This window comes from Oryctolagus cuniculus, chromosome 4 (genome assembly GCF_964237555.1).
Source record: "Oryctolagus cuniculus chromosome 4, mOryCun1.1, whole genome shotgun sequence".
NCBI classification, from domain to species: Eukaryota; Metazoa; Chordata; class Mammalia; order Lagomorpha; family Leporidae; genus Oryctolagus; species Oryctolagus cuniculus.
In genome coordinates, this window is record NC_091435.1 from 12636635 (window position 1) to 12649410 (window position 12776).

Below are 12776 nucleotides of genomic sequence, written 5' to 3' on the forward strand. Positions count from 1 at the left end.
GAGGACACAAAACAGGGCTGGCGTGAGAGCTGCCTCAGGCCTGCAGCAAGGGCTGGGGGGGAGGGGCACAAGTGTGCAGCCTGGATCCTAAGAAGCCGCGTGGACCCCCAGTGTGGAGTGTGAAACACACGTGAGTGGTATGAGGCCCCTGGGACTTGTGGGAATTCGTCACAGCAAGGTAACCTGGCCTAGCCTGACGAATTTAGCCATGGGGATTACCCAATGGGGGCGGGAAGTGCCAGCGTTTTACTTGCTTTGCCTCGCTTGTGGCTAGGCATGGGCAAGGTGCCCATGTGATAAAGGTAGAGATATACTATGGGGCTGTGGAGAATGCCTTTCCTGCCTCGAGAAAAGGGATAAGTAAGGAGACACTGCCTTGTTCCTCTGTTCCTGTATTATGCTGTCATATTATGTGGATGTGGTACTTGGGTGCTCTGGCAGCCTCTTTGTAACCATGAGGAAATTATCACAGAGAGTATAAGGACTGCAGAGCAGATAGATGGCAGGCAGCTGGATTCTTAATGATACCACAGGTTCACTGAACCACACTCTAGAGTGCCTGGCCGCCATACTTCTGAGTCAGTTAAGAACATCAGTGTCAGCTTAGCTGCTTTTGGTTGGCTCCTGTCTTACTCAGAGCTGTCTGGCTAATGGGGAAAAGCATATTAACAATAAAATCATTAAATTATTCTTTTTCTGAATTATCAGGAATATAGTTTTACAATTCTGTTATTTGTGAAAATTTGAACCTAGAACACATACTAAGGTGCAAGAATCTTCCCCAAAGATCTCTGTTTTATGAAAGGACTCCGTTAGAGTTGTTTCACATGGTAGCAACCTGTGGGTGTTTCAATGATTGATTAGGAAGTGAAGTGACATGTCTGTGCATTGATTACCAACAGCAAGTGAAGTGTACATGACTCACACACGATGCTGATAACGTCATTACAGCTCAGCTCCTTGAAAGCATTCGGTGAGAGGCAGCCATGGGTACTACTACACTTGTGGTGATGGCTGCAGCGTCTCTGAAGACCTACGCGCAGGAGGGCCTGGTACTGCATCTGTCAGGGCCACACCTCAGCAGCACAACAGCCACCTGGCTACCTCCATGGTTTGCAGCCACATCCAGGTAATGTGTATTAGGAACAAACTATGCATTAGCCTCAAATTTATTCATTTATTATTTGAAGGAAAGAGAGAGAGAGAGAGGAAAGAGAGACAGAGAGAGAGAGAGAGACAGAGACCTTCCACTTGCTGGTTCACTCCCCAAATTGCTGCAATGGCTGAGGGCGGGCCAGGCCAGAGCCAGGAGCCCAGAATTCCATCCAGATCTCCCGCGTGAGTGGCAGGGTCCCAAGTGCCTGGGCCATCTTCTGCTGCTTCCCAAGAACATTAGCAGGAAGCTGGATTGGAAGCAGAGCAGCTGGGACTTGATTTGGTTCTCTGATGTGAAATGCTGGTGTTGCAGGCTTAGCTCACTGTGCCACATGCTGGCCTCAATTCAAATGTTTTTTTGCACCCTAAATGGAGGCAGACATGATGGTGAAGCACATTTGTGCTGGTGTAATTTCTCCCATTTGTTAGCATTCTATCCAGTACAAATGTTTGCTAGTTTTATACCCAGCAGTGGTGTCCAACAGGCTTCACCTCACGAGTCGGCTCTCGTAGAGTGGTAGTGGCTGACGGGCCATGGTGTTCAGAAGGGTTCTGCAGTGCGTGTCATGGGTAGGGGTCCCTAAAGCAGCATTTGAGTTGGGGACTTCGATGTGTTGGGTTTATCAAAGGAGGAGCCTTTGGAGGAAGCGGAGTGAGGGAAACCAGAGCGGGCAGGGAAGGAGCTCCGTGAAGAGGTGCTCCCAGCTACAGTCTAGCTCCAACATTATCCCACGGGGAGCTTGGGATTTGAATCACACCTCAGACCTGGTCCTGCCTCGAGGCCAGAGGGCTGCGCTTTTGTAAGGGTTTGTTCATCAGTTGTTGATTGGAGCCTGCCTTAGGTGAGGGCAGCTCTCTGGAGATGAGGGTGACTGCAGTCCCTAGCAGTCAGCATTCGTGGCAGCTGGAGACAGGCGCACCTGCTGATCAAGGGATCCTGCTGAGAGGCCAACAGCGTCTCCTCCTGTGCATTGCCCCTCAGGGGACGATTATTGTGACCCTTTGGCCATGTCTGCCATGGGCGTGGGGGACTATTTCTGTAGATGCTCACGCTGGGAGAAGAGCCAAGGCTGGAACCGGTGCTGCTCCATGGCCACAGCTCCAGGAAAGTGCCTGCTCAGGACGAGTCTAAGGCAGCTGATTTGACTTCCGCTAGGAGCCCAACGCTGCCTTGGGGGTCAAGAACTGGTGTGACTTCTTTCCTAAGGCCTGGGCAGTGGAACTCGGTGATAAGACCCCTGGGTTGCAAGCGACAGAAGTTATTCCTGGGTAACGTGAGCACATCATTGATTCTGCAGATGTAATCAAAGAAAGGACCTGGGGACCGCGGCAAGAATCCCAGCAGCAGATGCAGGTGCACTGCTCCCTGGGCTGGGCCATGGCCCACAGATGCAGGTGCACTGCTCCCTGGGCTGGGCCATGGCCCACAGATGCAGGTGCACTGCTCCCTGGGCTGGGCCATGGCCCGCAGATGCAGGTGCACTGCTCCCTGGGCTGGGCCATGGCCCACAGATGCAGGTGCACTGCTCCCTGGCTGGGCCATAACCCACAGATGCAGGTGCACTGCTCCCTGGCTGGGCCATAACCCACAGATGCAGGTGCACTGCTCCCTGGGCTGGGCCATGGCCCACAGTGCCAGCCACCTTCAGTCTCCGTGTTTTGGTTTCTCTCTCTTTTTAACCAGCTTTTCACTGTAGAATAGTCTCAGATTTACTGGAAAGATGACAAGATTATTAGAGAGAGGCCCTGTTATCCACTTCCCCCCCGATTAACACCACTATGGTGCATTTGTCACAACTAATGAACTGAGGTTGCTATATAATTATGAATTAAACTGCATGGTTCCTTCAGATTTCCTTAACTTTTACTTTTTGTATTTTTTTAAAGATTTATTTATTTGAAAGTCAGAGTTACACAGAGAGAGAAGAAGAGGCAGAGAGAGGAAGAGAGAGAGAGGTCTTCCATTTGCTGATTCATTCCCCAATTGGCTGCAATAGCCGGAGTTGGGCCTGTCTGAAGCCAGGAGCCTGGAATTTCTTCCAGGTCTCCCACATGGGTGCAGGGGCCCAAGTGCTTGGGCCATCTTCCACTGCTTTCCCAGGCCACTAGCAGGGAGCTGGATCGGAAGTGGAGCAGCCAGGTCTCGAACCAGCACCCATATGGGATGCTGGCACTGCAGCCAGTGGCTTAACCCACTATGCCACAGCGCCAGCCCCAGGTTTTACCTTTAAAAAAAGAATAATTTGTTTATTTGAAAGGCAGGAGAGAGAGAGAGAGAGAGAGAGAGAGAGAGAGAGAGAGAGATATCTTTCATCCACTGGTTCACTTCCCAGATGGCTACAATGGTCAATTCTTAGCTTGGAATTAACTCTGGGTCTCTCATGTGGGTGGCAGGGGCCCAAGCACTTGGGCCATCTTCTGCTGCTTTCCCAGGTGCATTTGTAAGGAGCTGGATTGGAAGTGGAGCAGCCAGGGCTCCAGCTAGCACTCTGACACGGGATGCCTGTGTCACATGGTAGCAGGACCTGGTGTGCCACGATGCTGCTTCCTGGTTTTCACTGAATGTCCCTTTTCTGTCCAAGAAGCCCATCCAGGCCACCGAATTACACTTGACGGCCCCTCTCCTCGGGCTTCTCTCCGGTGAGTTTCCCTGGCTTGCCTTGTGTTTTGATGACCTCGGCAAGTTCGAGGCGTGCGTACTGCTGGGGAGTTCTGTAGCAAGTTCTCCACTCTGTGCTGCCCTTGAACTGGGGCCCACACTGAGTCTGGCATTTTCCTCCTTGGATCCATAGGCCACGGTCAGGGGTAGGGCGGGGGCAGAACGAAGTCACCGGGGGCCACCATGACCTCCAGCCGCCTCATTTGGTGCCTACAACCCTGGTCTCCCTCCTGGAAAAATTGGGTGACCAGAGTCACAGTTCCCGGGAGGTTATTAGCTGTGCTCCAGATGGTAAAGGCAGCAGTGCAGGATAGAAGGCCAAGATCAAGCAGCTAGAGAGAAGACACTCAGATGAGTCTGGTCAGAATCAAAGCTGTGGCTGTGCAGACTTTCATCTCAGTCCCTAAGCCTAAAACAAGCCAGGGGGCTGGAAATTCCTGCCCCGTTGCTAATCATTTTGATTACAGTATCACTGCACAAAGCGATTTTTTTCCATCAACAAAATGATAAACCCTCAAACGATAGATTCCTACTGATTACAGGGTACCATTAATCCATTGTTTCTTTTGTTTCTCTCCCCACCCCCACCCTGAAGATGACAGAATAATAGCCGTGCAAAATCCTTGGTTAAAAAGCAACTGCCGGGGAAAATCCCGAAGTGCAGTGCGTTTCTCAGCTGCTGATTTACACGGCAAAGAGCGGTGAGGCTCACCGGACCGAGCTGAACTCATTGAGCTCGTGGACTCCTGCCCTCGCGCAGGAAACCAAGAACTGGCCCAGGACGGCGGTGGGGCGCTAGCCTGCTCACGGAAGCCTGCGGCTCTCGTTTGTGTGGGCTAGGAAGCTTCCGGGAACTTAGACTACTGTTTCTTTGTGACTACATCTCGTTTGCAAATAGAAGCGACTCCGTGGCACACAGACAGCAAAACTGGACCACGGACACGATCATTTCAGATTCTCAATTCTGTCCTCCTCTGATGTAATACTTGGTAGAGAAGAAAGTGAAAGGCAATAAGGGATTTTTTAAATTTTCATTTTCATTAGTTTTTAACGATTCAGTGTGCTTTGTAGATACGATTCTAAGAATATAATGATATTCCCTTCCTCCCTCTCTCCCTCCCTCCCATTCTCTCCCTCCTACCCTCCTCTCTTCTCCCTGTCTTTTTTAGTTTCTGAGGTAATAATCTAAATTTATATTACAGCAGAAAGCGTAATACTTCACTGAAAAGAAGTTTAACAAGTAAAAAGCAAAAGACCCTAGTTTAGTGGGATAGAGACAATGGCTACAAACAACAAACACCCATACACAGTGTTAGGAAAATGGCGCAGTCTGATCTGTGGCGAGATCTACACCCTGCCACCATCCTAGGCTCTGGCCCCGCCGCCATTGCTGGAAGCCAGGTGGCCACAAGGCCCAGCCACTGGTGTCAGCTCCACCCCCATCCTAATGGGATTCGCTGCTCCTACTTCCCTGCCTGCCCCTACCCCCCGTGAAGTTTTTATTTATTTATTTTTAAAATATTTTTTGATAGAGTGGACAGTGAGAGAGAGAGAAAGGTCTTCCTTTGCCGTTGGTTCACCCTCTAATGGTCGCCGGTGCACCGCACTGATCCGAAGGCAGGAGCCGGGTGATTCTCTTGGTCTCCCATGGGGTGCAGGGCCCAAGCACTTGGGCCATCCTCCACTGCACTCCCTGGCCACAGCAGAGAGCTGGCCTGGAAGAGGGGCAACCGGGACAGAATCCGGCGCCCCGACCGGGACTAGAACCCGGTGTGCCGGCGCCGCAGGCAGAGGATTAGCCTAGTGAGTCCCCCGTGAATTTTTAAGAGGCCCTGTTCCTGAATACATGGCTCTCTCAGTCGTTCTCCTCTCTCTCTTCTCTTCTCTCTCGCTCGCTCTTCCTCTCTCTCCTCTCTTCTTCTCTCTCTCTTACTCTCTCTTTTTCCTTCTTCGCCCTTTCCTTCTGGTCTGCTGGGTTTTCCCCCAGTAAACTCTTTCCCTTACTCTGGTGTTTGGTGTGTTTTGTGGCGGCCTTACACACAGTATATTTTAAAGTAATCTCTGATCATTGGAACTATAGTATTATAACATTTTTAACCATTAGTTTCACAAAGGCATAAAACAAAGTTTTACAAAACTATGTTTGTAGCAATACTGATACACGACATTTCTCTTTCTCTCTCTCTTTCTTTCTCTTCTCCTCCTCCTCCTCCTTCTTTTTATTTCAAAGTCAGAGTTACACTAGAGAGGAGAGGCAGAGAGAGAGCGAGAGCGAGAGTGAGAGTGAGAGAGAGAGAGAGAGATCTTCCATTTGCTGGTTCACTCCCCAAAAGGCTGCAACAGCCAGAGCTGTGCCGATCCGAAGCCAGGAGCCAGGAGCTTCTTCCGGGTCTCCCACGCGGGTGCAGGGTCCCAAGGACTTGGGCCATCTTCCACTGCTTTCCCAGGCCATAGCAGAGAGCTGGATCAGAAGTGGAGCAGCTGGGTCTTGAACTGGCGCCCATATGGGAGGCTGGCACTGCAGGCCAGAGCATTAACCCGCTGCGCCACAGCATTGGCCCTTCTTCTTCTTCTTCTTTTTTTTTTTGCTTGTTTTTTAAATTTAGCTCCCACATATAAGGGAGAACATGTGCTGGTGGTCTTTCTGCGTCTGGCTTATTTCACTCAATATGATGTCCTTCAGGTATGTCCATTTTGCTGCAAATGGTAGAATTTCATTCTTTTTATAGCTGAATAATATTCCATTGTGTATATGTATTTGCTTTATCCATCCATCTGGTGACGGACTCCTTGATTGATCCCAAATTCGGGCTATTGTGACAGTGCCGCTGTGAACACGGTGGTGCAGGTGTCTCTTGGATTCATTGTGTTCAAGTCTGTTGGGTGCACCCCTCGCAGTAGGATTGCTGGATCACATGGCAAGTCTATTTCTGGCTTTTAAAGAAATCCCCACACTGTTTTCCTCAGTGGCTGTGCTAATTCACGTTTCCACCAACAGCGGGTGAGTTCCCCTTTGTCCACATTTAGCTGTTCTGACAGGGGTGAGGTGCTGTCTCACTGTGGTTTTGATTTGCATTTCCCTGATGGCTGGTGATCCTGAGCATTTTTTCATATCTTTGTTGGTCATTTGTATTTCTTTTGGGAACTGTCTGTTGAGGCGCTTTGCCCATTTCTCAACTGGATTGGTTTTGTTGTTGTTGAATATTTTAAGTTGCTGATATATTTGGGATATCAGTCTTTTGTCAGGTGGTGTGCAAACATTTTTTCCCATTCTGTTGGATGTATCTTTACTCTGTTGAGTTCTTTGCTGTAAAATTCTTCTGAGTTTGATATAGTCGCATTTTTTTTTTTTTAGTTTTGCTTTTGTTGCCTGTACTTTGGGGGTCTTGTTCAAGAAGTTGTCCCCTATACCAATGTCTTGGAGTGTTTCCCCTATGTTTCCTTCCAGAGACTTCATAGTCTCAGTCTTGAATTGAGGTCTTTGAGTCATCTCGAGTTGGTTTTTGTATATGGTGAGGGGTATGGATCTAATTTCATTCTTCTACATATATAAATCTAGTTTTGCCAGCACCATTTGTTGAAGAGATTATCCTTACTCCCACTGTATGCTGTAAGCACTTTTGTCAAAAATCAGTTGGCTGCATGCATGTGGATTAATTTCTGGCTCTCTAGTCTGTTCCATTGATCTGTGTATCAGTTTTTATGCCAGTACCATGCTGTTTTATTTACTATAGCTCTATAGTATGCTTTGAAGTCAGGTATTGTGGTGCCTCCAGCTTGATTTTTCTTGTTCAGGATCACTTTGGCTATTCTGGGTCTTTTGTGATTCCGTAAGAATTGTAGGATTGCTTTTTCTAGTTCTGTAAAGAATGTCATTGGTATTTCGATAGGGAATGCACTGAATCTGTGGATTGGTTTGGGTAGCATAGACACTGTGTTGATTCTTCTGATCCATGAGCAAGGACTATCTTTCCATTTTTTGTGTCTTTGATGATTTCTTTCATCAATGTTTGGTAATTTTGATTGTAGAAATCTTTCACTTCTTTGGTTAAATTTATTCCTAAATATTTGAGATTTTGTGACTATTTTGAATGGGATTTTCTTTCTTGATTTCTCTTTCTGTGAGTTCATCATTAACATACAAAACAACTTTCTTGTTTATTTCGTAACCTGCAACTTTACTGAATTGGCTTATCAATTCTAACAGCTTTTTTTTTTTTAAAAAGATTTATTTATTTATTTACTTGAAAGAGTTACACACACATACAGAGAGAGAGAGAGAGAGAGAGAGAGAGAGGGAGAGGTCTTCCATCTGCTGGTTCACTCCCCGGTTGACCCCAACAGCCGAAGCTGTGCCGATCCAAAGCCAGGAGCCAGGAGCCAGGAGCCAGGAGCCAGGAGCCAGGAGCTTCTTCTGGGTCTCCCACGTGAGTGCAGGGGCCCAAGGACTTGGGCCATCTTCTACTGCTTTCCCAGGCCATAGCAGAGAGCTGGATCGGAAGTGGAACAACCGGGACATGAACCGGTGCCCATATGGGATGCCAGCACTGCAGGCGACAGCTTTACCGGCTACACCACAGTGCCAGCCCCTGGTCAATGGTTTTTTACTTCATCTGTGAAAGTTGTGAAGCTATCACCACAATTGGCTTTCTTGTCACTTGTTCAAAAAAAAAAAATCCCACATCTTTCAGCAGTTACTTCTGATTTCCCCCCTTCCCCAGTCTTAGGCAATCACGAATCTACTTCCTGTCTCTGTGCATTTATGTGGTCTTTTATGACAGGTTTCTTCTACTAACATAATGCTTTCAAGATTCCTCCCTGTTGTCACAGGTTTCAGCACTTCATTGCTTTTTCAATGCTGAATACTATTCCACTTGTGGGCAAATTGCATTGTATTTGTGCACACAGCAGGGGCTGGGTGTTGGGGCGTCTTCACTTGTTAGTACTATGAACAATGCTGCTAGGAACCTTTGTGTGCAGCCACGCATGGCTTGCTGATGGGGACCCTGTCCGAGAAATGTGGGCTAGGGGATTTTGTCCTTGTGCCACTGTCACGGCATGTGCTCGGGCACACCTCGATGGTGCAGGGGAGTCACTCCAGGGGCCTCTTGATGCAAGCGAGAGATGGGGTAGGTGTGAGATGTGTGCATCTGCGGCCGCTGTAATGTGCATACTGTTTTATAGGGAAGTTTTTTTTTTTTTTTTTTTTTTTTTAATAAATAGAAGAACACTCATTAAAGTAATGAAAAAGTCGCTGCGGAGGCCGGCGCCGCGGCTCACTAGGCTAATCCTCCGCCTTGCGGCGCCGGCACACCAGGTTCTAGTCCCGGTCAGGGCGCCGGATTCTGTCCCGGTTGCCCCTCTTCCAGGCCAGCTCTCTGCTGTGGCCAGGGAGTGCAGTGGAGGATGGCCCAAGTGCTTGGGCCCTGCACCCCATGGGAGACCAGGAGAAGTACCTGGCTCCTGCCTTCAGATCAGCGCGGTGCGCCGGCTGCAGCGCGCCGGCTGCGGCGGCCATTGGAGAGTGAACCAACGGCAAAGGAAGACCTTTCTCTCTGTCTCTCTCTCTCTCTCACTGTCCACTCTGCCTGTCAAAAAACAAAACAAAACAAAACAAAACAAGTCGCTGCGGCAGTCAATACATAAACCAGCCAGAGCCGTTCACTAACATTGCCCAATGTTAGGCGCTGTACAAAACAGGACCTGCTGTACTTCACTTGGACTGAAGGCTCAGGAGGTTTGCTCCGTGAAAGGCGTTAATACCAAGATGACGTCACCCTTGTCATCCCCAAAGTGAGAGCCCAGAAGCTGTGAAGAGAAAGAACTCAAGCCTGCCTGTCTGAGATCAGTGCTTTCGCAAGGATTTTCTGAAAGCCCCACAAGAAATGCCTTCGTATTCTGCACATACCCCATGCCCTGCAGGCCTCACCCTGCTTGCATCTGGCTTATTTCACTCAGTAAGGTCCTCCAGGCTCATTGACATTGTTGCATGTGGCAGGATCATTTTCCTTTTTAAGGAAGATTAATGTTTATCTATCTATCTGTCTGTCTATCTATCTATCTATCTATCTATCTCTACATCAATTGTCTATCCATCTCTATCATCCATTTATCTATAATATCTATCTATCTATCTATCTATCATCTATCTAAACAATGTCATTACCCATTCATCTGTTTATAGACACCAGTTTGTTTCCGTATTTTGGCTCTAGTGAATAACGGATGCAGCAAACATGGGAGAGCACACATCTCTACTAGGTGCTGATTTCATTTCCTTTGGGTACAGGCTCAGCAGAGAGATTGTTGAGTCACATGGTAACTCTTATTTTAAGGAACTTCCAGACTGTTTTGCAAAGTGGCAACACCAGTTTACATTGGCACCAATATGGATATGCAGGTTCCAGTTTCTCCACATTCTTGCCAACACTTGTTATCTTTTTGTTTCTAGCCACCTTAGTGGGTATAAAGTTTTATCTCATTGTAGTTTTTGTTTTTTTTTTTTACATTTATTTCATTTATTTGGAAGGCAGAGTTTCCAGAGAGAGGGAGACAGAGATCTTTCATCTGCTGGTTCATTCCCCAAATGGCACAATGGTTGGCGCTGGGCCAAGCTGAAGCCAGGAACCAGGAGCCCCATCTGAGTCGCCTATGTGGGTAGCAGGGGCCTAACTACTGGGGCAATCTTCTACTGTTTTCCCAGGAAAATTAGCAAGGAAATGGATTGGAAGTAGAGCAGCTGGGACTGGAATTGGTGCCCATATGGGATGCTTGCACCACAATACTGGCTCCTCATTGTGGTTTTGATTTGCATTCCCCTAATAACTAGTGGAGTATCTTTTCATGTGTTTATTGGACATTTGTATATCTTGGTATTCTGATATTTTTATCTTTTTATTATTGAGTTGTAAGAATTTTTTATGTTGTAGTATAAGTACCTTATCAGATATGTGGTTTGCAAATATCCTTCCTCTATTTTGTTGTTTTTCTTCTCACTAGTTTTGTGATGCCCTTTGAACAACAACAAAATATTTTAATCAATGCAGTCATGTTTATATATTTTTTACTTTTGTTACTTGTGTTTTTGATGTCATATCTTAGAAGTCAGTGCTATTTAAAGGCACAAAGACTTACCCACATGTTTTCTTGTAAGAATTAGTTTTAATTCTTGCAGTTAGGTCTTTGATTCATTTTCAGTTCATTTTCATAGATGGAATGAGGTAGGGGTCCAATTTCATTCATTTACATTGGTTCAGCACAACTTAGTGAAAGGATTGTTCTCTCTGTTGAGTTGTTTTGGCACTCTAGTTAAAAACCAATTGAGAATGAGTGTGAGGGATTCTCAGTTCTGTTCCACTGATTCATCTGTCTATCCTCACGCCAGTTCCACACTGTTTTGTTTTCTGTTGCTTGTAGCAGGTTTTAAAACCAAAAGGGAGAACAGTCCAACTCCGGTCTTCATTTCCATACGCATTTTCACATCAGCTTACCAGTATCTGCAACAAAAGAAGCTGGAATTTTAATAGGAATTGAATTGAGTCTATAGGTCTGTAGGTCAGTCTGACAAGTGTTGCCATCTCAACAATGTTGTCTTTCAATCCACAAGGACGTGATATCTCTCCATCTATTTAGACCTTTAATTCCTTTCTATAATTTTTGTAATTTTCACTGTACAAATCTTGCACTTCTTTTGTTAAATTTACTCCATTTTGGCCTCCTCTGTGGGTGGCAGGGGCCCAAGAGCATCATCACTGTCTTCCCAGCACATTAGCAGGGAGCTGGATGGGAAGCTGAGCAGCAGGAACTTGAACCATTGCTCAACTATGGGACACCAGCTTTGCAAGCGGTGGCTTAACATAATGCCCCAGCTCTGTCTGTCTTCTTTTTTAATATAGGCAGTTACAACTATAAATTTCCCAAAGTCATTGCTTATTTGTGTCCTGAAGGTATGTTATGACTTTGTGGAGTTTTTTTTTGTTTGTTTGATTTTTATTTCATAATCATAGCTTTCACTCTACAACCCTAGACTTGGAAGGGAGTAAACAGAACAAACCAAGGAACTACAAGGAGAGTCCGATTATAGCACACCGTATGCAGATGGGATGGAGGGGTGCTCTCCTGAGCCACAGAAGGAGTCGTCTGGAGGTTGAGATAAAGCAGAAGTCAGGTGCGTGTTAGAGTCCTCCACAGTCGGCAGTGGTCCTCTCCTCGCTGGTCTTGCCATTCTCAATCCAAAGTGCTCCATGGCTTCTACAATACTCATGCCCTCTTTTACTCTGCTGAAGGTCACCACATGTTTGCTGTCCAATCATTCGGTCTTGGCAGTGCCAATGAAAAACTGGAAACCATTTGTGTTGGGTACAGCAATTGCCATGGGTGAGATGTGAGGACCTATATGCTTCAAGACGAAGTTCTCATCATCAAATGTCTCTTCATAGATGGACTTGTCTCCAGTGTCACTATGGTGTGCAAAGTCACCACCCTGGCACACAATCCCTGGAATACCCCTGTGGAAGCAGGGACCATTATAACCAAATCCTTCCTCTCCAGTGCTCAGAGCACAGAAGTTTTCTGCTGTCTTTGGAATTTTGTCTGAGACTCGCTTCAAGGAGCTATGACCCAAGGGCTTGTTGCCAATGCTGATGTCAAAGAGGACGGTGGGGTGGAGCGTGGCTGACGGCAGGCAGCTCAGGGTGACAACAAAGCTTATGATTTTGTTTTCATTCATCTCAGAATAGTTTTCAGGTTCTCTTGGTCTTTCTTTTTTGACCTATTGATTTTCTAGAAATGTGCTGTTTAAATCCTCCGTATTTTTGGATTTTCTAAAGTTATTCCTGTTACTTTTTTTTTTTTTTTTTTGACAGGCAGAGTGGACAGTGAGGGAGAGACAGAGAGAAAGGTCTTCCTTTGCCGTTGGTTCACCCTCCAATGGCCGCCGCGGCCAGCGCACCGCGCTGATCCG

The 12776-nt window shown here is 46.9% G+C and overlaps 1 pseudogene; it reads right to left on the reverse strand.

Annotated features, from left to right (window-relative positions):
- Positions 1 to 11988: 11988 nt before the first annotated feature.
- LOC100345956 (peptidyl-prolyl cis-trans isomerase A pseudogene) lies at positions 11989 to 12542 on the reverse strand (annotated as a pseudogene).
- Positions 12543 to 12776: the final 234 nt, after the last annotated feature.